The sequence below is a fragment of the Podarcis erhardii genome (assembly GCF_964252035.2).
Source record: "Podarcis erhardii genome assembly, chromosome: 4".
NCBI classification, from domain to species: domain Eukaryota; kingdom Metazoa; phylum Chordata; class Lepidosauria; order Squamata; family Lacertidae; genus Podarcis; species Podarcis erhardii.
Window position 1 is genome coordinate 43,507,959 of NC_138508.1, and position 27,657 is coordinate 43,535,615.

Here is a 27,657-nt window from a genome sequence, read left to right on the forward strand (position 1 = left end):
GCAGTCAAGTGGGGCTGATGGGAATTGTAGTTTAAAATATCTGGAAAACACCCAGTTGGGGAAGGCTGGCCCATTGCATCACAATTGCCAGTTCACAATTGGTAAGACCTGAGTTCAAAATCCCTCTTCTGCCATGATCTGTGTGATCTTTGAGCCTAATTGGCCTTACAGGGTTGTTACATGGACAGAATGACAGCATGTGCATCACCCTGGAGGAAAAGTGAAATAAAAATGTAATGCGTATAGGAAGTACATAAACCAGTGGCTGTGACATCAACTTGCATGGTGCTTCCTGGGTACCTTCCCCCTCTGACTACAGTCAGAATGGAAACAAATTCCCCCTTTCATTCAACTTATTTACAGTTGCAGGAAGCGGTTCCTACCAGCAAACTACTGAGTCAGTTTATTTTGTTTTATTTTACTGATGAAAATTAGTTTAGATTATTTATTTGGTCCAGTTTATAACCCCCAACTTTTTTGCATTATCTGCCCCCAGGCCATGTCCTGAAGATTTAAAAGGGGATCTCAACTTTTGAGTATTGCACCTTAGGTCATTTCTTGCATATTTGAGGGTGTGTGGTGCCTTTACACAACCTTCCCTGTGATGAACTAAGCAGCATGCTATTTTTAAGCCTTCTCACGAAAGCAACCATTTTTCTGGCTGTTATTAGCCACTTATGCACGGAGAGTGGGAGGACGGGAACTTGGAGGACATTTTGCACTATTTTATTTTATTTTTACAGCCAACCACATCACTGAACATTCTGTCTTCCACCATCAACAAGCCATTCCGCATTATTCTAATCTTTGTGCAGTTGCTTAGAAACCCCGAACCTTGAACTAAAAGCCAGGAAGGAGAGAGCGTCTTGAAAGTCACTTCATTTGAGAAAGGCACCTTCTTGCAGACAGAAACTGCATACCTGGTGAGAGACTCCCCTGCTCTGCATTTTCAGGCCGTCACATGATATTTGTAATGACCTTTGTTTAAAGGATAAATTCTATTTATTTATGCTTCATTTATTCATGCTATTATGGACATTAGATTAAATTTCCAACACATTACTCATTTGGGGGTGGGGGGAAGATGACCATGGTTTCTTCCTTCTGGTAATGGCTTTACGTTAATTATATTGACTGACATGGCTGACACAAATTTATGGGAACACTAAAAATGCAATGGTGTTTTAATTCTCGCTCTAATTTTAGCAGACAGGAATAAAGCACTCAGAGCTCTGTTGCCTTCAGGATGAGTCATCTGGCCCCCATGTTCATAGCTGACTTTCCACGTGCAGATCGCCATGGTTCCCGGTGCACCACTAAGGTTTACCATGTGCACCAACTCCCATTTGCAATCAGAATAACAAAAAGGGTTTCTCTTTAAAATAAATCCCCCAATGAATCGTGGGAAGCAACCCTTTCACAAGAGAAGTTATTATTGTTGTTATTACACTTTTAGAATGTTCAGAGCACTTTGCACATATTATCTCACTAAGTGCTACAATCACCCTCTAAAGTAGATCAGTATTCTAGTCCTCCTATCGCAAAGGAGGGTTTTAAAGCTCATGTGCTATGCCACTCTCAAAATGCCAATGCAGAACATGTGCCAAAAAATCCAGTTGTAATGTTTAATGATACTACATATTATCTAAGACAGGGATGGGCAACCTGTGGCCTTGCAGATGTTTTGGAGTCTTGACAGATGTTTAGCAACAGGGAGCATGGTTAGTGGTCACACATAATGGCAGCTGTAGTTCAGTCATATCTGCAGAGCCACAGGTTCCCCATCCTTGTTCTAAGGCCAGCCTCATAAGTGTTGCTATTCAAAGTAGTTGCACCAAATAATATAAGAGGTGCAGGTCCAGGGTCCCTTGAGATTTCGCAGGGGATACTGGCCCACACATCTTGATGGAACATAGTGCCATGTGACATTTTGCAGTGTCCTCTGTGGCACTGCAAGCAACCCTCCTAGCTGAGCACCTGTCTGATCTTGTGTTGCTTCACAGGTATGTTGCCTGAAAACTTTGCCACCCAAACTATCACTTGGGCTGTTTCTGCAGCTGGGCCATCCCCAATGTTATCCAGATGGAAATCTGTGCAAGAAAAAGAATTTCAGTGTAATCATAGCAGTATGAAATTTGGTTATATGCTGCATTACTGAAACTGTTTTTCTTAATACAGTGGTACCTCGGGTTACATATGCTTCAGGTTACATACGCTTCAGGTTACAGACTCTGCTAACCCAGAAATAGTGCTTCAGGTTAAGAACTTTGCTTCAGGATGAGAACAGAAATCGTGCTCCAGCGGCGCGGCAGAAGCAGGAGGCCCCATTAGCTAAAGTGGTGCTTCAGGTTAAGAACAGTTTCAGGTTAAGTGCGGACCACCGGAACGAATGAAGTACTTAACGCGAGGTACTACTGTAGTTCTTTTGTGGGGGTGAAAATCTGGACACAAGCCACTGAAACCAGAAGGACATAGGTCATTTATCCAGATGTACAATGCCTAGTTTCTGCACTGATGATTCTCTGGGCTTGGCTTCAACAAAAAAGGCCTCATATAGCCCTGGGTCTTGTATTCATCAAAAAGTTACAGAAAAGTTTAGTTTGTTTTACACCTCTTTTCTTCTAAATTTGTCCCAAAGCAAGTATCTAAAGTCATTGTTCATATAGGAAAGTCCATGGCTGTGTACACACTCCTGTTTAATCTGCATTCAGTGCACTCCCATGACTAGTTTGGGAAGAGGTGTGCACACAACATTTGCCACAATCCGTATCTTTCTGGTATGTATCCTGCCATTTCTTATAAAATACTGTGCTTTGATGTGGTTTCTCCCATGCCAGGCTTCACCCAAATCAAGAAAAAGAATGACCCACCTGTTTTTTATGTTGGTACTATGTACACAGTATTTGCTTACAAGGTTCCTGGGTTTATTTTCAGATACTTGAGTTTTCCCATATCTCCAACCAAGAAATTGTCAAGGGCATAATCACAAAATGTCTGGACGGGTGGGGTGAGCCTAGTCACAAAAGACTGCTGTGGGAGCCTGCTGGTCACCAAGAACAAATAATTTATCAAAGAAACTTCTCCCAAAGCACACAAAAGCCAGGCTAAGCTGACACATCAAATAACAGAGAACGTGCTCAGGCAAAAATACCCAGGCAAACACTCCAAAGCCAATTCTTTCCGCACTAAACAGGCAATACTCTCAAGCCAACTGCCCCTAAAACAAGCAGCACCACAATGCCAACCCTCCCAAATTGGCAACACCCCCCACACTTTTGCTCTCTTTTGTATTTCATGAACACCTGCCCTAGATTTCCTGTATCTGGGGGGAACCATAGTTTGCTTATGGGCCAGGAAAATTGGAAAAGCTCTTGGAATTTCAGAGAAGTAGTCCTAGGGACTTTGATACAGTGGGACACATAAGTCCAGTATTCTCTTATATTGTGATGGGATGGGATCTTTACAACAAAAGGCCAACATCTTCTGAGGCCCTCCTTCATGTGCCTCCTCCTCGAGAGGTCCGGAGGGTGGCAACACGAGAACAGGGCCTTCTCTGCAGTGGCTCCCCGTCTGTGGAATGCTCTCCCCAGAGAAGTTCACCTGATGCTTTCATTATACACCTTTAGGCACCAGGCAAAAGCCCTGACAGTTCCTTTTTAACCAATCCTTTGGTTGATCTAATTTACATCTTATGCTTTTTTAAAATGTGGTTTTTTTGGGGGGGGGGTTGGGTTGTTTTTATTTTTATTATGTAATTTGTGGTTGTATATCTTGATTTTATTCTGTGAACCGCCCAGAGACCCCCTGGGTATAGAGTGGTATATAAATTTAATAAATAATAATAATAAAATAATAATGTAGATGGTAGATAAACCAGTGCTTTTTTTCCTGCAGGGATGCAGGGGTACGCATACCCCTAAACATATTGTGAATCTTTGTACTTTTGTCCATTTACTGTATTTATTTCCCCTGATTTGAACTATAAAATGGTGGTTTTCTTGAGTCAAAATGAGAGTACCCCTAAACATTTTTTTAATAGAAGAAAGCACTGAGATAAACAATATGCTAATTACTGGTGACCTGAAAAGGTTGCAGGATGCATACTTACATCCCTACATACTATGAGAACTGCTGTTGGCAAAACCTTGGCTTAAGGGTGAGATCTGATAAATTATCAACCATCAGAATAAGATGAAATTAGAAATATAATTGAGTCCTCCTGAATCTAATGTGAAATACCCAACACAGAAGAGGAAAGATGGAGCCAGGAGGGAAAGAGATATCCATTAAGGAAAGATGAAACGGGAGGGGGGACCTAATAGAGGCTGGAGGGAAGATGAGTCACAGAGCTGTTGGTAGGTTGGGGAATTGAAGAAGAAAGCTGTAAACTTAGATATGACAACATCCTTAATGTGGCCTTGGGCAAATGCCTTGGATTTTGTTCCTTCACTCCTCATCTGAGGTAATGAAATTAATTTTACCTCTCAGGACTGCAATTTGCAATTAATTAATCTTTATAAAGGCACTTTGAAGAAAGCCCCCAAAGCATGGAAGAGTTTAACCAACCCATCATTGGAATGGCTACTGCGCCCCAAAATGCTTTTGATGTTTTAACACAAAGCAGGCTGGAGAGAAAATTATTTTAAAACTTTGCTATTACAATTAGCGGGTTTGAATAGGTCTGCATCGAATGTTTGCCCATCTCGATCTTCAGGACAAAAGTTGCCTTTTCAGGTGGGATGTAATATTGATTTGAAAACTTACAGAGTAATCCCATGCATGTTTAGTCCGTATGTGGTCAATGGTATTTACTTCCAGGAAAGTGTACCTACTTTAATCAGCGAGAAATCCTCTTAAATCATACAAATTGTTATTTTTCAGCCCCATCTGGTTTGCTGCTATTTGATTCTTCTATAGGGTTAAGTATATATAGCCAACTGTTCTGATCAATGTTCAAAATTGGCTCTTTTAAGTAAAAAATCATAACGCTGGAAGCTCTGATCACAGATGTGTTGTTTGGCCCTGAGAGATAAACCTTTCACTCTCACCATCAGAAACTAGCAGGGCTTCAGAAGTGTGGTTCTGCCACTGAGTAATCCCCGGGCAGCATTCAGATCGCCATGTAAAGCTCAGAAACACAGAATTAAATGTAATGGTTTGCTAATTTAACCTTTTAGATTTACCACACCACATCCTGGACATTTTCTAAAACACTTCAAATAGTACAAAACACATTTCTACATTCATAAAAGCCATAATCTAGTAAGTGCAGACTTTCTGTGACCCCTGTATTTTATTTTTGCTGCGTAACATTCCAACTTTATTCACAGAATAAGAAGGTCTTTGCTTTAAAAACAAAACCATAGAAACCTTCACCATGGGCAATGCCAGTATTTATGCACTTTAGTCACATAAAAGGTTCCACATGAAATTATTTCACATTAAAGCACCTTCCCTGCAGAGACTCACCCTACTTTTTGTGATGCAGCATTTTGAAACAAATTGCTTAACTCTTGCAAAGGACTCCCACTTTCAAAAAGATATTACTGCTGTGTCCCAAAGTGATTCCTGTGTGAAAGTGTTATCATTAAAAAACAGCAACAAATGCTCATGACTAACTATAGGGAGGAAAGCAGCTTCTTTAAGCCAGCTCTCTCCCCTGCCCCCACTCTACCCACAGTAGTGGCTAATAGGGTTGGCTAAGTATTGCAGTGTTAATTGCATGAATTTAGAGATTTTTCTAACTGCAAATTCCAGATGGGATTTTAGGAAGTCTGTGGCTAGTTTGCATGGTTGGAAAAAAGACAATTTGGCTGGATTGTTATGTACCTCCATAGCTGATGAACCTGCAGTGTATGGCATGGGCTGATTAGGGACTCAATAAACCTTTTTCCTCCCTGGCAGCTTTCTCCTGTAAAAATCAGGGGTGAGCACTGTCAATCACCTGGCAGGCAATGATACCTGGCTGTTGGACTGTATTCAGCTTGATGGGTGACAATGTCACAGAGCCCTGCTGTAAAAAAACAAAACAAAAAACGAAACAAAACCAGAGCCCAGACTCAAAGAAGGCTGTTCAATGTAGCAGTGCACTTTTTGATAATGTTGACTACATTATCATTCTGGAGCATCTCAGGAAAGTGGGAAACTGTCCTTAACTGGTTCCATTCCTACCTCCAGGACTGTTTCCAGAAAGTAGTTATGGGAGGCTACTGTTTAGCACCATGGGAGTTGGCCTGTGTTGCCCCAAAGGTTTCCATCTTGTACCCTATGCTGTACAAGCCACTGGGAGTCGTCATCAGGAGTTGTGGAGTAAAGTGCCATCAACTTGCAGATGAGACCCATCTGAATCGGAAGAGACAGTTGAAGTATTAGACCAGTGCTTGGAGGCAGCAATGAGCTGGATGTAGCCAATAAACTGAAGCTGAATCCTGAAAAGTCATAGGTGTCATGTGTCCCCAGTTTTTACGTCTGGGTGCTGGGGAGATGGTCTGTTCTGGATGGGGTGGCACTTCCTTAGAAGTCTGCAGCTTGTGTGTGCACACATTCCTGGATTCAGCTATGTCACTGAAGGCTCAGGTACCTTGGTGGCAAAAGGTGAAATTTTCAAGACGGTTTGCCAGCGATGGTCTCTTTTGGACTTGGCTACGCTAGTAACTTCCAGATTGGATTATTGCAATATACTCTAGGTGGGGCTGTCTTCGAAGATGACTTGGAAACTTCCAGTTGGTCAAAATGCAGTGGCTAGATTACTGGCTGGGGTTTCATTTAGATCTCATAAAACTCCTGTTTTATAGCAGTTGCACTGGTTGTCAATTCATTTCTGACCCTAATTCAAGGTGCTCAGATTACTGATTAAAGCAGAAAACAACTCAGATCCCAAATCCTTGAAAGACTGTCTCTTACTCTACAGGCCGCTCTAGTGTTAAGATTGACAGAGGTGTCCCTCTTGGTTGTTCCACCACCCTCAGAAGCTTGGGGTGGTAGCGGCCAAGGAGAGGGCCTTCTCTGTAGCATCTCCTCAGTTCTGTCTGGCATCTTCCTTACACAGCTTTCAGCCACCTCCTTATTCTGTTTTTTACACTTGATATGTATGTTTTTAGGACCCAGCCTATTTTTGTTATTGTAAGTTACCGGTATTTTAAACTCTTTTTAATGTTGCATTTTAATTATTGTAAGCTGTCCCATGACCTAAGGGAGAATGGCAGGCAATAAATAAAACTACTATTACTACTAATAATGGTAATAATATTGTCTTGTATTTTTAAAAATAATATTCTAGGCAGAAAGAAAAGAGTAGTTCTTGGAAAGCTGTGTGTCCCTTCTCCATCTCCAGAGTGCATATATCGCCTATTTATTTAAAGGCCACAAATACAAAAGAAATACAGCTATCATGCAAATGTTTTGAGACCAGGAGTACATTGGGAACTCTATGGAACTGTCATGGGCACAACACATCACTTTTTTTACAGAAGTAAAACTGATGATGCTCAGGACTCCCCTTCCCCACAAAAGACAAAACACTTACATCCTTTATCGCTACGGCTAGTGGTTGTGTGTGAGAGTGCTGTGATGCCCAAAGGTGGACTTCAGTCATAGAAGAAGGCTATCACCCCTGAAGCAGAGCTGCATGGTCTTTTCTTCCCAATACACTTCATGGGGATAACATGACACGGTCCAGAAAGCCCTGCAAATTATTGGTGGTTGCAAAGAAATGACTTATTTTGAATGTATTCTCATAGCAATCTATTGTTCCACCACCCTTACCCTAGGTTTATTCTTGTGAAAAATAAGGGGAAAAAGGAGGACAAGTTGGGCACTTTCCACACAGCAGAATTTCTGCAGTTATAATTTAAGAGAACACCACAAAATCTCCCTTGACTCCCTGTGGTTTGTATGACTTCATTGAAGGCCAACTGCATTGGAGACCTTAGGGCATAAAGGATTGCTATGATGCCTCAGCTTTTCTGTGAAAAGCAATAGAGGTCCAGACATTACCAGCATTATTATTAAGCATTATTAAATAAAAGTGTTATATCTATAAAAACCAAGGATGATGCTCCTGAAAAGATACATTGAATGGTTGGATTTTTGCTGCTTGAATTTTGTTCTTTTGATTGACCTAACTACACCCAGAGACATATAATTATTTTTTTAAATGTTTTGGGTGCTTTATTCTTCCCATTAAGCTATTATGCACTAACCCCATCACATTTACTAAGGCCGCGTTTCAACTCTGATGTAAGGTACTTCAGTCAATTGAAATCAGTGGGGTAGGCCCAATTTAATTCTGTGTTGATTTTGGTCTAAGTGTCTGAAGTTTACCAGACAGACCTTGTTCTCAACAACGATATAAAGTATTCATAGGCCAATGCCAATAAGCAAACTATTTTTCAAAAAAGCTGTGGCAACAGGATGCATACTCAGAAATTCAAGAAGTAGATCACACAAATCTCTCTATTTCTATGCACATTGTCAGTATGTTTACTTGGAATTATGGTATGTTCATTACAATCAATGGTACTTCTTTCCGAGGATCTGATCTTCCATTATGGCTCCCTATTTGTTTTGAGGATCAATTTTAAGTGGTGGCCTTAATTACAGGTATCTAAGGGAACATCTTTCTCAACATAAATCTGCCCGTCAGTCAAGATCTCATTCAGAGGCCTTTTCTGGTCCCTATCATTGTAAGGTACATTGGTGGGATGGAGGAACTTTTCAGTGTGACTTCCAATTTATGAAGCTCCATTTGTAGGCATGTTTGCCTGGTGCCTCCTCAACCTCTTCACCTCCAGACAAACCCTGTCCCATTGGGTCTTTTAATTACTTCCTAACATGCTTGTCCTCTTTTACCTGACTGATCTGTTATTTTTGACTTCATGATTTTTAGCTGCAGTCAGTGTGGCTTTTAAAACTTGCTATTTTATAATTAACACTTGCCAGTTTTATTTTCTTTTAAATAGTTTTAGCGAAAGCCCCTTTTGCAAAAGGCAGGGCAAAAATGCCTCAGATAAAGAACTAAAGGTTGACATCTACATATCTTAAAATTTTATACCAGGATGTATGTGAGCTATGATGTAGATTTAGAAGCTAAATTTTTAAGCCAAAACTTGCATGTCGCAAGAACAGATGTAAAACCTCCAGCAAGTACTATACAATCTGGTAAACAGCAGTACTTTTTTCCTATTGGGAACTGCATCCACATTCTGCTGTGGTGATTTAATGTGGATCCCTCAATATTAAAGGCTGATTCATAAATTACAATAATACATTGGAGTCATAGTCCCATAGTTTCTTTTCACACTGCTCTGGTAAATCTGTGGTTGCTAGCTAGAACCATATGAATGGGGCTGAGCAATACTCCTTTGGACAGCAAACCCCTCCCTGAATCCAGATGTTACTGGAGTAGCTGAAAATATAAGCCCCACGTCATTGTAGTGTGATATAAACCTGCATTCCATGGTCTTTGGATCATGATTATGACAGCACTTCTATAAGGGTGTAACATATGACATGTAACCTTACAACTTGCATGTTAATTCTACATGTTCATAAGCAACACTATGAGTTTAATGGAATTTTGCCAGCACACTCTAAAGCTTTGGTCAATGGAATGTTTTTTGCTATGCCTACACCCCACCCTTTGGAAGATGCCATTGCATACCTTTTGCTAATCTAAAGAAAAATGCCCACATTAGTGACATTTCCCCCTCTTGGTCTGGCTCCGCAGAAAGAGAGAAAACACAAAACTGTAAACTCAAGTGCTGACTAATATGTGGAATTTGGAGATGCGTGTGAAATTAAGTTAATAAATTCTGTTCAGCTCTCAGTAGACAAGTGATTACGCCTAAACAAATCAGCTGCCTTGTTAACAGCCACAGCATTAATGCATCGGAAATATTGTGCGTTGATTAGACTTGCAAGAAATCTGTTAGAAGACAAGCCAAAGCCACGTGCAACCTCAAGAATCTTTTGATACATGCACCACCTGAAGTCCTAAATATGACATTGTAGCGGCAGACACAGTCAACTACATACATTGGCCATCTGCACAGTGGTTGCAGTTTGCCTTGCATGAATGCTATGAATGAAACAAAAACATGGACACACTACCTACAACCAGGGAGATTGTTTCAATTATTGCAAATAAGGTTGTACAAGGCACAAACAATCTTAAACCAAGGACTCTACCAGTCAGACTCAAGTAGTAGACTTTCTGTGCTACTGTGGGGTTCAGCCAGCTCTTGCCTGGGTTTCAGTACCACCGTTGCAGGGTGGTATTGCAGCAGGTGACTGGAGGGGCCAGCAGGGTTCCATTTAGTCCTATAAATCTCCTGGCATAGGCCTAGTTCTTCAGCCTGAGAAAGTGCTTGTCCACACAAATCTGTTTGTCTGACTAACAGCCCAGTATACTCGAAGGATCATCTCCACCCCCATCATTCTGCCCGGACACTGAGGTCCAGTGCTGAGGACCTTCTGCCGGTTCCCTCATTGTGAGAAGTGAGATTACAGGGAACCAGGCAGAGGGGCTTCTTGGCAGTGGCACCAGCCCTGTGGAACGCCCTCATCAGATGTCAAGAAAATAAACAACTAACTGACTTTTAGAAGACACCTGAAGGCAGCTCTGTTTAGGGAAGGTTTTTTATGTTTGATGTTTATTGTTTTTAATATTCTGTTGGGAGCTGACCAGAGTTTTCCTCAGATGGCGAGCCAGCCTCAGACAGCTGGCTTTGGGTGACATGAAAAGGTGGTCCAAGCTATTTATTGATTGCATTTTTGCTGCCAGGGAAGGGAAGAGGCATTTTTGGGTTTTGTTTGCTTGAAGTGCCAGAATAATTTGTGAGGTAGATTCTCTTGGGAGGGAGGAGCATCACTCACCACAAAATATATTGGGCTGACACTATCTACACCTATAGTCTGAAAAGGATGGGTCATACGGAAGGGAGAGACTAATAGACATGGCAGACCTAAGAAGCTGTTTCTGGATACAATGAGAACCCTAATGCTGTGTAATGCAACTGGTGTTTCCTTCAAGGTCAGCAGGGCATGTAGCCAGAGAGGAAAAGGTTTCATCATCCTAAGAACTACTTCTACAGCCAGTCTGCCATGATGGTACCTGGGCTAAGACCCATCAGTCTCTACTGCATGCTTCTGTAAGTAGATTGTAAATACCAGGTGGAGGTTAAAAGGAAATATTTTCAAAGGAAACTCCAGCTGCACTCCAAGGAATCTGAAATGGCTCTCCTCTGGTGAAAATATCTACTCTGATGCTTAAAGATGATTTAGCTCCTAAGGCTGTCAGTCTGGCACTTTCATTTACTGCTTAAATGTACACACTTTCCCCAAATATTAAGCTACCGATTCAGTACTCTGTTGAGAAACTGACATAAAGCAGACCCTTTAAAATGCTGTTTACTGTGTGTACTAATCTGAAGGCTGTTTCTCGGAAATGCATTAAAAACCTCATAAACTATTTGAGAGATATGAGAGGTATAAAGCAAAAACAAGGAGGCACTGGCAGAGAATTGAAAGTCAAGGACCCTCTTCGTGATGCATGTGGTGGAATGGAGGCAGCGTATGCTTAGTGGGAGTCTGTTTCTGCATTTCAGTCCCTGTAAGGTGCTGCACATGTGCTATTTGCTTCTTGAACTAGCACAAAATGAGAATCTGCATTATACTGATGTGAATGCAGGAATCACAAAGACAAAATTCCCTACATGGATATCACAGAATCATAGAATTGTCAAGTTGGAAGGGACCCCCGAGGGTGATCTTGTCCAACCCCCTGCAATGCAGGACTCTCAACTAAAGCATCCATGACAGATGGCCATCCAACCTCTGCTTAGAAACCTCCAAGGAAGGAGAGTCCATCACCTCCCAAGGGAGTCCGTTCCACTGCCAAACAGCTCTTCCTTTCAGAAAGTTCTTGATGTTTAGTTGGAATTGCCTTTCTGGTAACCTGACTCAAATAAGCTTTACTCAGAGTAGACCCATTGAAACTAATGGACCTAACTTATCTATGTACTTTAACTTTAATGGGTCTACTCTGAGTATGATAAGGGTTGACATGCCACCCAGAGAGACTTAGGATAGGGAAGAAACTGGATTCAGTTCTTATTTAAAGGCAACCTACTGAACCTGCACTTTCTAAAAAGAGCGTGTGAACCAAAACACTACTGCTGTCCAAAATTCAATTTCTCAATTTTTCAGTTCTCCAGCCAAGTAATGTCTCTAAAAATGAATTTATTAGTGTAAAGTGCATATATGCATAGATTAGTGAGAATAGTGCCGTATATTAGAGGGAAATGCTTTGCAAAAACGTATATATATTAGAAAAAACTGCATACAACAAAGTAACGAATTAGGAGAATTTCATACTAAAATGCCAATGAATTTTCATGAGAACTTAAAAAAAATTTGCAAACTCTTATGGAAACTTGGGAACTGAAAAACTGAGAGAAACCAAAATGGTCATGCTTAGCCATCCCTAGTTCTGAGCAAGTGTATAGAATTGTGCTACAATTCCCTCTTTTATCTTCATGCTTTACCGTTGAAACCATTTATTTTTAACAGCTGCCTTTTGCCTCTCCCTTTTCTTCCCCGCACTACTGAGCTCCTTTCCGCCTTCACAAGTTCAGCTGGTGGGCTTCCCGTATTGTCAGGTCTCTTTCTGCAACTCAACAGTAATGGGCTCGAGTGGAAGCTCCTCTTTTGCAGAGTCTGTTGCCTAGCAATCTGCTTTGCAGGGCCTGATAGATACAACAAAGTCTTTACAAAAGAAAAAGGAACAAGGATTTTTTTTTTTTTAAAAAGAAAAAGAACGATTGTTGTAATCAAAACATAGAGCTCTTTGGAAGACTTTGCATCGCACCTTCTCATGCTCGACTGCCACGTCTGTGCTGACGAGTTTCCTTATACAACGGTCTTTGTTGCCCCTCTCAGAGTTTCATAATTGGCAGATTGTGCTAAGTGTTAGTAGCTATATAGTTCATTTTAATCTCTCGTTCAATGGAAGACTGTGAACAAATAATGGCTGAGAGTCATGATGGCAATACATTACCTCCAAGATCAGAGGCAGTATGCTGGGAACACAAGCGAGAGATTGTTGTTGTGCTTGTGGAGAGCCAGTGTGGGGTAGTGGTTAAGAGCGGTAGACTCGTAATCTGGGGAACCGGGTTCGCGTCTCCGCTCCTCCACATGCAGCTGCTGGGTGACCTTGGGCTAGTCACACTTCTCTGAAGTCTCTCAGCCCCACTCACCTCACAGAGTGTTTGTTGTGGGGGAGGAAGGGAAAGGAGAATATTAGCCGCTTGGAGACTCCTTCGGGTAGTGATAAAGCAGGATATCAAATCCAAACTCTTCTTCTTCTTCTTTGCTGCTTATGGGCTTCCCATAGGCACCGGTTGGACATGGTGGGAAGAGAATGCTAGACTAGATAGGCCTCTACATATATAGACTAGATAGGCCTCTATATATTCTCTACAGAGAATATGCACAATATATACACAGCATGCACACATAGTGTTGTAGGAGAATGTGTAGCATCAATTGAATAGCATGCTCCAGAGGTGCCAGCTTGCAAGGGCAATTGTGGGGGCCAACGTCACACACATGACATCATGTCTGCCACCCCAATATCATGTATGTGACGTCAGGATGTTGGGAACAGCAGGAGGAAGCGACAAACATGGCAGCCATGCAGTGGTGGAGCTTCATGCTCCGGCACTGGGGGGCGGAGGGCAGGCGGGGCGCGCCAGCGTGGAGTGCCTAGCACGGGCGGAGGGCAGCCGTGATGGCACCCTGCCGGGATCGCGCTGCCGGGGCCTGTGCGCTCCCCCTGTACTCCTCTTCCTCCACCAGTGCAGCCATGCAGCTTCAGTGGCCGGTGGTTCCTCCTTCACGTCCTCCTGGCACCACCGTCGGTGGGAGGCTGCTTTGCTTGGCTTTGCACTTTGCCTCCGTGCTTTTGGGACATGGAGGGGGGCAGCTGCAACTCCCCCCAAAAAATTGGGGCCCCCAAAATGGCTCATCCTCGGGAGCTGGCACCTGAGGCATGTACATTGGTCATTAACATTAGGCTACACATATTAAGTGAATAATGTGAGGGTGATCCATATTGAGGTCATTGCAGGGGGTTGGACTAGATGACCGTTGGTTCCCTTCCAAATCTAAGATTCTATGATTCTATGAGGTGATAATGCTTAACATCCCATTGTTCTCCAATGCCAGGAATGGTGACTATTCAGGATGGCTATAGGCTACCTGCAGGACCAGAGGCAAGTGTCTCTTTAACAACATCTGAACAAAAGCTTCTTCCAGTTCCTGGAGCTTAACCCCTTATGCATTACTAATCTACAATGGTGGGCCCAGCTTCTCATGACCTGTTTTAATAAGCCAAGACAGGCAAAGCTCAAGGGGGCAGGTTCCTTGCATTTTTCAAGATCCTTTCAGCAACTTCAGGAGAAAACTTGAAATTGATTCAATATACTCAGGGCTGGCCCAAGGCATTTTGCTGTCAAGGACAAGATGGTGCACCTTCCTGTTACCTGTGCTGTAGCGTGTTAGATGGACAGTTGAGTCATACTTCAGCTTTGGTGATGAGACATCCTCTACCACACCTGAGGCTAGCTTTGGCAATGCAGGGCCAGCTGCCTGGAATGCATAACTTCGTATTCCAACATCCCATTACAGCTCTGCTCCCCAGCATTGGTTGCTGAAGGTGGCTATTTGCCTAATGTTAGGGCCAGCCTCGAATCTAGTAGAATGTTGTATGTATGTATGTATGTATGTATGTATGTATGTATGTATGTGTTTGTGTTTAGTATATCTAGTAGTATATACTGCTGCATTCCACCCCAATCTCCAAGTGGTGTGAGCACTGCTTTTTTTCTAAAAAAAATGTTCAGGGGTACTCCCCAGAGTGGCTGGGGAAACTCAGCCAGATGGGCGGGGTATAAATAATAAATTATTATTATTATTATTATTATTATTTTGACTCAAGGAAATCACCATTTTATAGTTCAAATCGGGAAAAATAAATACAGTAAATACAATGAAACTGACCAATCACCATGCTAGATTCCAGCTCCTACTTCACACATTAAACGCTCACTTCTGTTTGAAACTCAGGAAATACTGTGACAGGAAATGAGGCCACCATTGGGGGTAGCAATGGAACTGACGATTCACCATGCTAGAAACTAAATTTTTAATATATTTTTTTAGTTTTTTTTCTCCTGTTAGATTCACAAAACATTTAGGGGTATGCGTCCCCCTGCATGCCTCCAGAAAAAATGCACTGGGTTTGAGACTCCATGGGTTCCTCAGAATGAGGGACAGCAGAGACTGTGGTGTCTTTATGATATATGGTTTATTTACACTGAGCCTATGATGGAAGGGATTCATAGCATGAACCCTCCCAATAGGGTATTGTTTCTCTCATAGCCTTGGATTCCATCATAAATCAAGCATGTCTTTCCCTCACAGGCTTCAGTCTGCATCCTCCTGTTTCTAGTTTTCAAACACCTCAGCTCTACTTGAGAGCCACCAGCCAGTGGAGCCATTTGTTCTCCGGCACAGAGTCACTTCCTTTGTTACCTTAGCAACCTATACTTACGCCATTACTTCACCAAGAAGCTGGCCTGGCCATTCCAGCAATTGAATCTTTGCTGGATCCAGAAATTAGAAGGAATTAGAAGGTTAGGCATACAGCCTGACCTCCCCCCCCCCCAACTCACAACAATATATAGTTTTAATTCTATCAGTGTTTAACTGCTTTTAAATGATTGCTAAGGTTCTATGTTTTTAGCTGTTCTTATTTTTATTTTGAGTCTCTATCAAGGAAAAAGGTAGGGTATAAATAAATATAATAGTAATAGTAGTAATAGAACAAGTAGCATCTTTCAATATCTTTAGTAGATGTACAGGAATAGCAAAGCAGATTATCTCACATACAAATGCTTTCACCGATGCAGATTTTAGTTGGGTATCATAGACTGCCACGGAGTCTTCCTGTGTGATCATTTAAGAAAATGTCACACAGTTAAATGTGGGATAATTGCAAAGGGAAAGGTTATACTAATAAATATAGATTTATATTTCAATGGTGTTAAAAAAATTTCTAATGATGATTACCCTCTGCTTAGGAATTCCACATTTTTCTCACAAGAAGGTAGGTAGCTTAAAAGATAATAATGAAATAATATGCAGTTGAAAATGATGACAATAGGACCCATGGAGGGGATGGTGGGAAGTCTGGAGATTCATAGACATTTCTAAATTTGAGTATGTATTTGAAATTGTCATAATTTTATGCTTGTAAAATCAAATAAAACCTATTTTCAAAAAAAGAGAGAAAAAGATAATACAGACAGTCTGTCTGATATGAAGCAGGAGCGAGTTTCATAGGGGCACATAGGGCAAGGTCTGCCATACTAAAGGCCCGATTCCTACCCTGATGAGATGCTATCTACAAGAGACCCTTGTCTTTTTGCCATGTGCTAAATAATCCCAGAACACTCTCATCTGAACATATATTGAAGTTGGATTTTATGACACTCAAGAGCTCTTTCAAACAGTTGACTGATAAGGGTTTTAATTCAAGGATCTACTCGATGGTTCTTTTTAATAATATAATTGCCATTTTCACATTCATTTTACTCTAGCCCTCAGGGATGTTCTCAGAAATACCGCAAACCTGTCCCCAAGAGCTTGTTTCAGGTGTGAAACTGACCTGAGGGTGATATCAGGTCACAATCATAGGTCCCAAGGTCTGTGATAAAATAACACGCTGTAGCTGAAAGTTCAGTGATAGTACTTGTGAGGGGGTTCACCTCCCCCTTTCCTTAATGCTGCTCCCTCATCTCTTTTTGCACAGAGTGAGTGATCTCTACCACTCAGTTCAGAACAAGTGTCACCTCTCCTCACCATTCCTACTGGCAAGTGCTCACCCTGTCACATGAAAATCACTCCCACATTTTCAAAGCAGCAGGTCATGGAGAGCAGCTGCTTTATAATCTTCCCACTCACAGAATATGCCATAGACTGCCCATATGACAAACGTCTGCTAGTCGTGATTCTACAAACTGCTTATTATGTAGGGCTTTTTTTAAAAAAATATGTAGAAAAACAATAGTAAAACATACATCTGAATTTGAATAAATATTAGCACAGCCCAACATTCCCCCCCAACAAATGCTTTGAAAAGAGAAAAATATGAGGTTACTCCATAACATGCTCCAATATTATAAATTTTGCTCTTTTGGAGAGGCAGGAGGATAGCTCTGCTGACTCACTTGTACCTTCTGCATAGTTATCACTTGCAGATTTTAGCTGCACTACAGAAACCACACTATCTTATTCATGCATGCTAGAAAATAAGTTCCATGGAGATCAATGGGGATTTGCAATACCAGAGCTCCAAATGTTTTGGAGTACAACTCCCATCAGCCCCAGCCAGTGCTTTATGCAATGAAGCTGTACTGCAGAGTATCAACAGAAAACAGAACTGGCACAGGGTGACTGTCTTCTTTCAGGCAGTAGAAGCCAGCTTGTGTTCCATGGATGCTCCATGTTGCATCCATGCATCTGGATTTTCAGGAGGAGTAGTAGAAGAAAGGTTAGAGCAAAAAGCTGAATGAACCACGTGTCTCACAGCCAGACAGGCCTTGCTTCACACCTAATGCTGCTACAAGCAGAGGTTTCTTCCTCAGCCAGTGCTGGGCAAACTGCCCTCCGCTCAATTTGGAACGGGCTCATCTAACAGTGTGCCATAAGAATGTAAGCCCTGATGGATCAGACCAAAGACCCATCTCATCCAGTGTCTTCTTCTCAAAGGGATCAACCAGATGCCCTCTGGAAGGCTACAGGTCGGACTTGCGTGCAACAACATCTCCTCAGTTGTGAACCCCAGCTTATTCCCTCTGGTCCTGGAGGTAATTATGCCAGCCTCCTTGATTTAAGACTTGTGGGCCATTTCAAGTTGGGTCCAAGCTTACATGTCAATTTATCTTGAAAAGGGGGTTGCTTTCCATCCTACCGTAGACTTTCTTCCTCACCCCCCCAGCTCCTTTAAAAACAATGAACACAAACCTTTACATCTGCTTGTGAAAGTGGCTTGGTGGGTCCTGGCTGCCTGTCTGGCTGCTGGCATTGAAACCATGTTCAGAAATGTCATTTCATGCCAGGATTGCGGACACTTTAGCTTTAGGAAACTGAATATAAATACTGACATACCAAACTGGACTGTTATATGGATTTTTCAGTGGTTTATGCAGTGGTGTAGATAAGCAATTTCAGACTCTGGATTTAATGGTTTTATGGGGATCCTCCTCCAGATGGTAATGTGTGTTACTTCAACTGTGAGTACATTGTAAGACAGGGTTGGATTTGATGCTCCAATACTTTTAAGGTTTAGCCTGTATCTATATCTGTCTATCTATTTCAAAAGCAGTCTAGTTGCAAGTTGATTTTTTTAAAAAATAAGGTTCTGTTGGATATCTCAGTACATTTAAATAATATACACAGCTTGACAGATGTTTGCTGCAGTGAAATGCAATAGGCAGCATTCTTTATTTATTGGATCTCCATGTGTTCTAGTGTTATGGGAGAGGGACAAAAACTTTGCTGAGCACTTCAAATGCTCAAAAAGCACAATTTCTTTTAATGTTATTTAATTAATTAACTTCTATACTGTCCCTTCATCTGAGGATCACTGGGTGGTTTGCAATGGACAATGAAGGACAAACACTAAGGACAAAATGTAGCCACTGTGCAATAAACAAAAAATGGAAATCTCCCTAACTGATGGCTTAGTGTGGGAGTTTTTCTCATGGTAACTGAATTTAAAGGCCCTCAACTTTGGCTCAACTGAGTCCTAAATGTTATACTGTAATTATTAACATTAATTAACTAAAGTCATAAAAGGTCATTTCAGCTGAAATTATAGTACAGTACTTCATTTCCACACACCCCTGACATTTAGCTATGGATAGGTAACTTGTTTCCACTTTATGCGTTTTATACTTTTATTTCATTTTAACAGTTGATAACACATTTTGAGTGTCAAAGTCAGAAGAGGAAACGTAGGAGGATGCTGGAGGGAAAGAAATGCCTGCAGTACACATATGACAGGGAGCCAAAGATAACATTTCAACGTATGTCTTCAGTCTGAAAAGATTAAAAATTAGCTGCTGAATGCAAGAGAGAATATTTTGGTGTGTGTGCATGAAGCTAGTATTATTTGAAGAAGATTTTATCATCTTGTAGTTATATACCAACAACCAAAAGCATAATCTTCCATGATAAATGTGTCAGAATTTGATACTATTTCCTCCTACTTTAGTAGGGAGAAATAGTTATGTGAAAGTCCATCACAAATATTAGCCTACCAATTGCTTTGGCCACTTTATGCTCCTTTCTCTGCCTCGTTATTCTGGAAGTGAATTCCTCATTTTCTTGATTCATTATTTCTGTTTTAGATATTCACCTCCAAATAAATGTAGCTTCTTGGAAGCAAATACAGCTTAACTTTTAAAAGTGTATTTTCAAAATGATTTATTTCCCTCAAGCATCAAAATGGGATTTACCATCCCTGGTTCTGAAACACTCCAATAGACATTGTTGGCTAGATTCAGATTCTATGGTCCCTTTGGTAAGTATGAGTGTACAGCAAATAATAAGCAACCCAATGCACTGCAGGACACACGTTGATCTTGATACTTTGCGCTGACATTTATTCATATTCTCCTTGGATGGAGGGCAGGGCATGCTGGTGGTTCTGCTCCTTGTGCCATGCGGCTGGGCTAGCCACATCACCAATGGTCCTGCACTGACATGTGAAGAGGAAAGACTATGTGTAAGCAGCTTCTGAAATGTAGGCCTTCCTCATCAAAGACATGATCATGCCAAATAATATCCCAGTTATGCTATATTTTGACATAGCTCTCCAAATTGGTCCAGAGACTTCCATAGTACAGTCAACACTAATACATTAGAAGTAGTGATAACCCAACTGGGTGATGTAGGGAATAGGGCCAGAGGTATGACCCCACTCCTCCTCCTACATGTGAATTCCCTCCATGTGAGTTATGCATAAAGAGAGCTGCAGAAGCAGGTAGTTCAGTTATTGGGAACTCCAAAAAGTACTTATGCCACAACCTTCTGAAAGATCTGTTTGCTGTGGGGGCTGATCCACTGATGTCACTGACTCAGTCTGGTGAAGTGGCTCACAGCCTTCTTTGTTCCACTCAGTTCATTTTTGCTTAACCATCATTCCTCCCTTCAGAAGTTCAATGCTAGGATTATGATAATTCATTTTAAATGAGGTGACCCCTGATGACACTTCAGATACTTTGCTGCTGAGTGCAGACTGCTGATAGTTCATCAAGACCGCTAAGCGCTTCAGGCAATTTCATTGGCTTCATACTATCTATCTTCCAAGGACACGTTGGAGCACAGATTTTAACTTACAGAGTCCTGGATACCATTACCATTCAGATTTACAGATTTTGATGCCATTTGCAACATCTGGCACCGTGAATGTCAATTTTATTTCTACACATCAAGCCTGGAATTGATAGCTTTACCTCCTGTGACAAATGTTTGGAAGCTTATATAATACAATGCAACTTTGATTATCAAGCTTGAAGCAGTTTAAATCAAAGGTCCAGCTGGGGGCTGGTGAGCAGTTTATAGTTAAGTCTCCTGCTGAAAACTCAGACTAAGCTATCATTTCTACCACTCAGCGACCAGTAAGCAGAATGTAAAGGAAAAGTCCTCAGAATGTAGGACATTGAATCCTTATTTTGTCAAAAAGGATTCAGGCTCTCTTTGTTTTTTTACTAGAACCCCAAGATTCATCAACAGGAGCTACAGGTGGGGAAAAAGGGACTTCGAATATTAAGTGCCATAATTGGTTATTAGATCTGAACAGAGTTCACATTCCTCTCACACACAGATGTACTCCTGGTTATCCTCTCCCAGCTTTCTTCATTTCTGCAGCTTAGTTTGGGAGGAAGGGCAGTCATTTCGTTGTTGCTATAGCTAAAAAAACAACACCAGGAGTCTGATTACAAATCAGACCGGAGATTTGATCCTGCCCCGTCTTCCGTCCCGCTCTGCGGTAGACATCCACTCCTGATATGACTCAGTTCTACGCTAGGCGCTAATTAAGATATAATTTCAAATAATACCCCGATTCATCATACACTCATGATTTGAATACCAGTGAGGATAGAGACACTAAAACTAGCATGCTAAAACTAAAAATGCTGCCACGTTACAAAGCCCAGAGTAATGTCAAATGCAGACGGTGGTGATTACGATACAAGAAGAAATAGGTAGCAAATGGTGTGTGGAGAAGAATCGGAAGCAATAATTTGACTGACACCTTTTCATTCCTGTGCTTCCAAATGTGTTTGAGAGGCAGACAGAAATGTAACAGGCGTGACCACATCCAGTAAGTATGAAGACGCAGAGAAGTGGAATGCTTCATCCACTACTTTTTGCTCCATCACACAGTTTCCAAAGAGACAGAGAGATTATGAGAACAAAAGGGTTGGCAACTACAATCCTCTGTGTTTCTCATACTGATGAAATTCAGTGATGGGCAAGCTTCTTTATCCCCGAGGTCACCTTGTCATTAGCTGGGTTTGCCCATGCTCTCCTTGAGAACAATCGGAAGAAGCTCTGGTGGTACCTCGGGTTACAGACGCTTCAGGTTACAGACTCCGCTAACCCAGAAATAGTACCTTGGGTTAAGAACTTTGCTTCAGGATGAGAACAGAAATTGTACGGTGGTGGCGTGGTGGCAGCGGGAGGCCCCATTAGCTAAAGTGGTACCTCAAGTTAAGAACAGTTTCAGATTAAGAACGGACCTCCGGAACAAATTAACATATTTTTCGCTCTATAGGACGCACCCGACCATAGGACGCACCTTGTTTTAGAGGGGGAGAACAAGAAAAAAATAAATTCTCCCCCTCTCTGTGCAGCGCCCCTTCAGCAAAACGGCAGGAGAAATGGAGCCCCTTCCATTTCTCCTCCCGCTTCACTGAAGGGGCGCTGTGCAGCTCTCCCTCTCCCACATTGCCTTCACCTTCAGGGAAGGCAACCCGAAGCCTCCGGAGCGCAGCGGGAGTTGCCACTGTGCTCCGGAAGCTTTGGGTTCCTTGTGCTGAAGCCAAGGAGCCTGCATTCGCTCCATAACACACACACACATTTCCCCTTAATTTTTGGAGGGAAAAATGTGCGTCTTATAGAGCGAAAAATACGGTAAGTTCTTAACCCGAGGTACCACTGTAATTTTGCCTATATATATTTGCAAAAGAATCCAGCTGGAATATTCCAATGGTCCACCTAGTCCTAGTCCAGCATCCTATTCTCACAGTAGCCAACCAGATGTTTGTGGGAAGTCCACAAGCAGGATAGAAAAGCAACAGCACTCAGTCCACCTTTGATTCGCAGTAATGGATATTCAAAGGCATACTGACTCCAACAGTGAAGGTACAACACAGCCATCTCGGTTAGTAGAGTTCTTCCCCATGAATTTAATTACTTTTTAAAGCCATCCAAGTTTGTGGCCATCACTGGCTCCTATGGGAGTGAGTTCAATTCATAGAATTGTCCCTTCCAACTCTAGAATCATAGAATCTATGATAGTTCTATGATTCTATGAAAGAAATGCTTTAATAATAATAAAATAATAATATTTATATGACGCCCATCTGACTGGGTTGCCCCAGCCACTCTGGGCAGCTCCCAGCAAAATATTAAAAAACAGTAAAACATCAACCATGAAAAACTTCCCTGAACTTTATTTTATCTGTCCTGAATATTCCAACATTCAGCTTCATTGAATGTCCATGAGTTCTATCATTATGAGAGGGGGAATGTTTTTTTCACTGTCCACTTTCTCTATGCTACACATAATTTTATTAACATTTGTCATGTCACCTCTTACTCTTTTCTCTGCACTAAGAAGTCCCAGATGCTGCAACTTTCCCTCATGGGGGAATTGCTCCATCCCTTGACCATTCCAGTTGCTCTCAGTATGATGATGATTACTATTCCAACAATTGCTATACTTATAGAAATGCTTTTGAATTATGGTGCTGGAGGAGACTCTTGAGAGTCCCATGGACTGCAAGAAGATCAAACCTATCCATTCTGAAGGAGCCCTGAGTGCTCACTGGAAGGACAGATCCTGAAGCTGAGGCTCCAATACTTTGACCACCTCATGAGAAGAGAAGACTCCCTGGAAAAGACCCTGATGTTGGGAAAGATGGAGGGCACAAGGAGAAGGGGATGACAGAGGATGAGATGGTTGGACAGTGTTCTTGAAGCTACCAGCATGAGTTTGAGCAAATTGCGGGAGGCAGTGGAAGAAAGGAGTGCCTGGCGTGCTCTGGTCCATGGGGTCACGAAGAGTCAGACAGAACTAAACGACTAAACAACAACATAGAAATGTTATCAGCATTGTTTTGCTTATTGTTGATTTTATAATTTTATGACATGTCTTAGGGTTGTATTGTTATGGGTCTGTGCTTAGCTTTATTTAAGTTGCAAACTGGGGGTTTGATGGGGGTGATTTACAAGCCAAACAAACAAACAAACAAACAAACAAACAAACAAACAAACAAGTGAATTCAGGCTCTCTACCCAGCAAACAAGGTAATAATCAGTAGCTTCATCTTGCTCATTCACTGTAGAAAGTAAAACGCACACCAGAGGGAGATAGCTGTAGCTAACATATTAAACATATCAACAGCTGGAGGCATGAAAGCAGAAGTGTGCGCTTCTGTGTCAACTCTAAGTGCCCCCAAATAACTGCTTCTGTTCAGAAAAGGATTATTTTTTAAAGTCAAAGTTGATGTGTCGTGTCACAAAAAGCAACAGAAAGTGTCTATATTCTATGTCTGTGTTCAGTCACCACAATGATAAACCATGGTGTGTTGTGTTGGGAACTAATCTTTTCAACCCTTGGCTCATATCCTCGCCTCCCTCTTGCTTCAGAGCTGCCACAAGTGGATAGGAAGGTTCTGCTTCTTTTACTCATTGACAGCAGTTTAGATTTCAAATATAATGCTAAACTGCAGTTCATCTTAACTATGGTTTTGTCAAAATAGGACATCTTTGTAACCTGTGATTTGAAGTTGGCATATTTCAACAAACTTTAGTTAACCACAACTAATCACAGCTTGACAGGTTTTGATAATACAAGAATTTCTGGATAATTCAAAACAGATACTAAAGTTTCTGAATTTTCTTAGTGGCTATGTAAGAGGATAGTGGGGTAGGGGAAAGTGCAAGAGTCAGAGGTTTGCATAGGATTGTTCTGATGACAATAAAGTCATAGTTTATTATGACACTGGAGTGACAACATTCCTGCTTACACCAAGTTTGGGTTGGAACTGAAATTGCAGCAATACTGTGATGATGCCATTGTCATTACAACCTTATTGGGCAAGAAATGCACCACGTACCTTGATATGATTAGTAAGATCCTTTCTGATCAGTTATATAGGGCTGCCATAAATTCGGGATTTCCCAGAAATATCCAAGATTTTCTGGACATATATGGAATTTGTCTGTTGTGTGGAATTTCTGAAAATCAGCTCAACAACTTTGGATGTTCGCTTTTTGAAATATGGCAACAAAGTATCACTATTGGAAATAATGCTACAAGGAAGTTGAGACAGCAGGTGCAATAATCTGTATAATATCTGGGCATCAGTAAATATTGTTGATAAATAGCCACCACGTGGAAATGTGGATGGGTGATGGCAGTGATATTTGTTCCTGGCACACTATGATTGCATGTTGTTGTTGAGATAAAAATAGTGTTGTGAAGAATAAATACTCTGCCTCATGAGCAGAACAGCTGCCTGACAACACATTGCATGTTGAGGGTTCTTATAACATGTAATTTGGCTTCATCGGTGGAACCACTGAGCAATTTAGACATTCTATGTGCCATTTATGTAAGCGACATTATGGCAGCATAACAGCATATTTGGGTATAATACAATGGTAATAAAAAGAAGGCCATATAGGTGAAAAGCAACCAAGTCTAAGTGATCTATTGATGACTGCAACATCAAGCTGCTTTTCTGAACAATAAATCAAGGCTTACAAAAGCTTTTACTAGCTCACATGCATAATGCTGGCCTTCATATTAAGCAGGCAGATGGTGATGCTGACACAATGATAGTATTCAGAGTCCTTGAGATTGCTGGTCATGGCTATGATGCGGCTGTAGCTCAGTAAGAATGGCAAAACAAAACAGGAATAATGTGTTCCTGCATTCTCCACCCCTCCCTTTCCATGCTGTTCCTGGGGATGATGTAACACAAGATGGTTCGAACATAGCAAGGAGAAGTAATTCAACCGTATGTTATTAAAAAACAAACAGGAGCTGTGTTGGCCCATAAGAGGAATTTCAACAGACTCCTGCTCATGCAGCAGGGCTTCCTCTTACTCCCCTTCGCTCCACAGCCACCCTTGCACTTCCAAAATCTGCCCCAGGGGTGGTAGCAGGGGGCCTCCAGCGCAGGTTTTGAGGATTCATAGGGGGCTGCAGGAGGGAGAAGATGAAGGGGAAGTCCCAATGTAGAAATCAGTTCGCACTGTGCTGAATACAAACCATTTTAGGGCAATACCGCCCAAAAAGGTTGGTTACACCTGTGGTGTAAGCCTTGGTGTTTTTAATCCTGTGGGTTCTGTGTGCTCTGATTTGACATAAAACACAAAAGCCTGAAATAAAAACTAAATATTTATTTCGTATTTACACTGTTTTCTCCTGTAAACCATCCAAAAATCTTTGAAAAAGAAGAAGCGTTTGGATTTGATATCCCACTTTACCACTACCCGAAGGAGTCTCAAAGCGGCTAACAATCTCCTTTCCCTTCCTCCCCCACAACAAACACTCTGTGAGGTGAGTGGGGCTGAGAGACTTCAGAGAAGTGTGACTAGCCCAAGGTCACCCAGCAGCTGCATGTGGAGGAGCAGAGACGCGAACCCGGTTCCCCAGATTACGAGTCTACGCTCTTAACCACTACACCACACTCTCTCTTTGAGTTATGGAGAAGCACACCAATGCTGAAAATAAAATAAAATAAAAAAACCCCCACCAGCAACACCTGTTAGGTTCCCTGTATTATCATCTTGATACAGTGATAGAGAAAACTAACTATATTTCATAATTATTTGTGAAGTAGAGTAGAAATACTCCAAATCAGCTGTGAGTGGCTGTTGCATTTAAATGATCAATGAGTTTCCAGTAAGAGTTCACAGTGTAAAATGTCTTGGTTTATTTTTAGAAATAGCTTTAATAATGGAAGTTGAGCTCTAGCCCTGCTCTTTATTGGGAACCAATTCACACAGCAGATGTGTAAACCTGCAGAGACCTCTTTTGGCCAAAGTGTTCCTGAACTGAATCATCAGCTAATGAACCATAAACTGTCTCAGTGAAGTCAGCAATAAGTGATCAGAAGTTTTCCTATGAAATACTGAACTGTGTTACCTGGAAACAAACCGAGGCAGATAAAACCAGTTTGCTTAAAGTTCAGTATCATCCTGTGCATGACTTTCTTTAAAGAAAAGGGGTGAGGGAAGAAAAAAAAATTGAGTCAGAAAAAATCAGTGTCTAAATATATGCTAAATATAGATGCAAATTTGGATAGTTCAAGAAACTTAAATTCATAGTGTCAGGAAAAGTTACCCAAACACCTGAAACAACTCAATTAAATTGTATTAACAGGTTTGAGAGTTGCATTCAATGACAAGCAGGATCCAAAGAATGTAGGGTGACTTTACGGAGGACAATCCTCTGAAGGTGTCCCTTCTTGAAAGACTTTCCAGTATAAGGCAAACCCTGATTTGCACGGGGGTTGCATTCCAGGTCATTACATGCAGTGGCAGAGCACATATAAGCCCTTGCTCCACCCCATGCCACCCGCCATTCTGCCCCCTTCTCCGGCCACTTCCCAGTTACTGTGATACATGTGCGGGCTGTTGTGTGTCAACTGGACATGCGTAAATTGGTTGTTGCCTGTATATCCAGTTTAAATATGTCTTCACAAGGTTTAAAAATCAGTCACTATTCCCAGGGAACTTGGAATTTTAGCTTGGTGGGGGAATAGAGGTCTCCTAACAGCTCTTACCATCGACATTAACTTGTCGACAAAGATCCATCTAGTTAAAGCTATGGTTTTCCCAGTAGTGATGTATGGAAGTGAGAGCTGGACCACAAAGAAGGCTGATTGCCGAAGAATAGATGCTTTTGAATTGTGGTGCTGGAGGAGACTCTTGAGAGTCCCATGGACTGCAAGCAGATCAAACCTATCCATTCTGAAGGAAATCAGCCCCAAGTGCTCACCGGAAGAACAGATCCTGAAGCTGAGGCTCCAATACTTTGGCCACCTCATGAGAAGAGAAGACTCTCTGGAAAGAAGTCAATCTTGGGTAAGATTGATGGCACAAGGAGAAGGGGATGATAGAGAACGAGATGGTTGGACAGTGTTATAAAAGCGACCAACATGAATTTGATGAATTCCACTGGGAGGCAGTGGAAGACAGGAGTGCCTGGCGTGCTCTGGTCCATGAGGTCACGAAGAGTTGGACACGACTAATCGACTAAACAACAACAACAGCTCTTAGCAGCCT

At 41.7% G+C, this 27,657-nt stretch overlaps 1 protein-coding gene across 3 annotated transcripts in view; it reads right to left on the reverse strand.

Annotated features, from left to right (window-relative positions):
- Positions 1 to 27,657, reverse strand: part of HTR1F (5-hydroxytryptamine receptor 1F) — a 114,635-nt gene that overhangs the window by 74,445 nt on the left and 12,533 nt on the right. Inside the window, exon 1 of one of the 3 annotated variants that reach the window (XM_081858530.1) lies at positions 13,058 to 13,080. The exons of 1 other annotated variant lie outside the window; for it this stretch is intronic. The gene's annotated coding sequence lies outside the window, so the exon portion shown is untranslated. Of the gene's footprint in view, positions 1 to 9,661; positions 9,680 to 13,057; positions 13,081 to 27,657 lie in introns of those variants that run through there. One more of the 3 variants, XM_081858531.1, reaches the window with a different exon arrangement.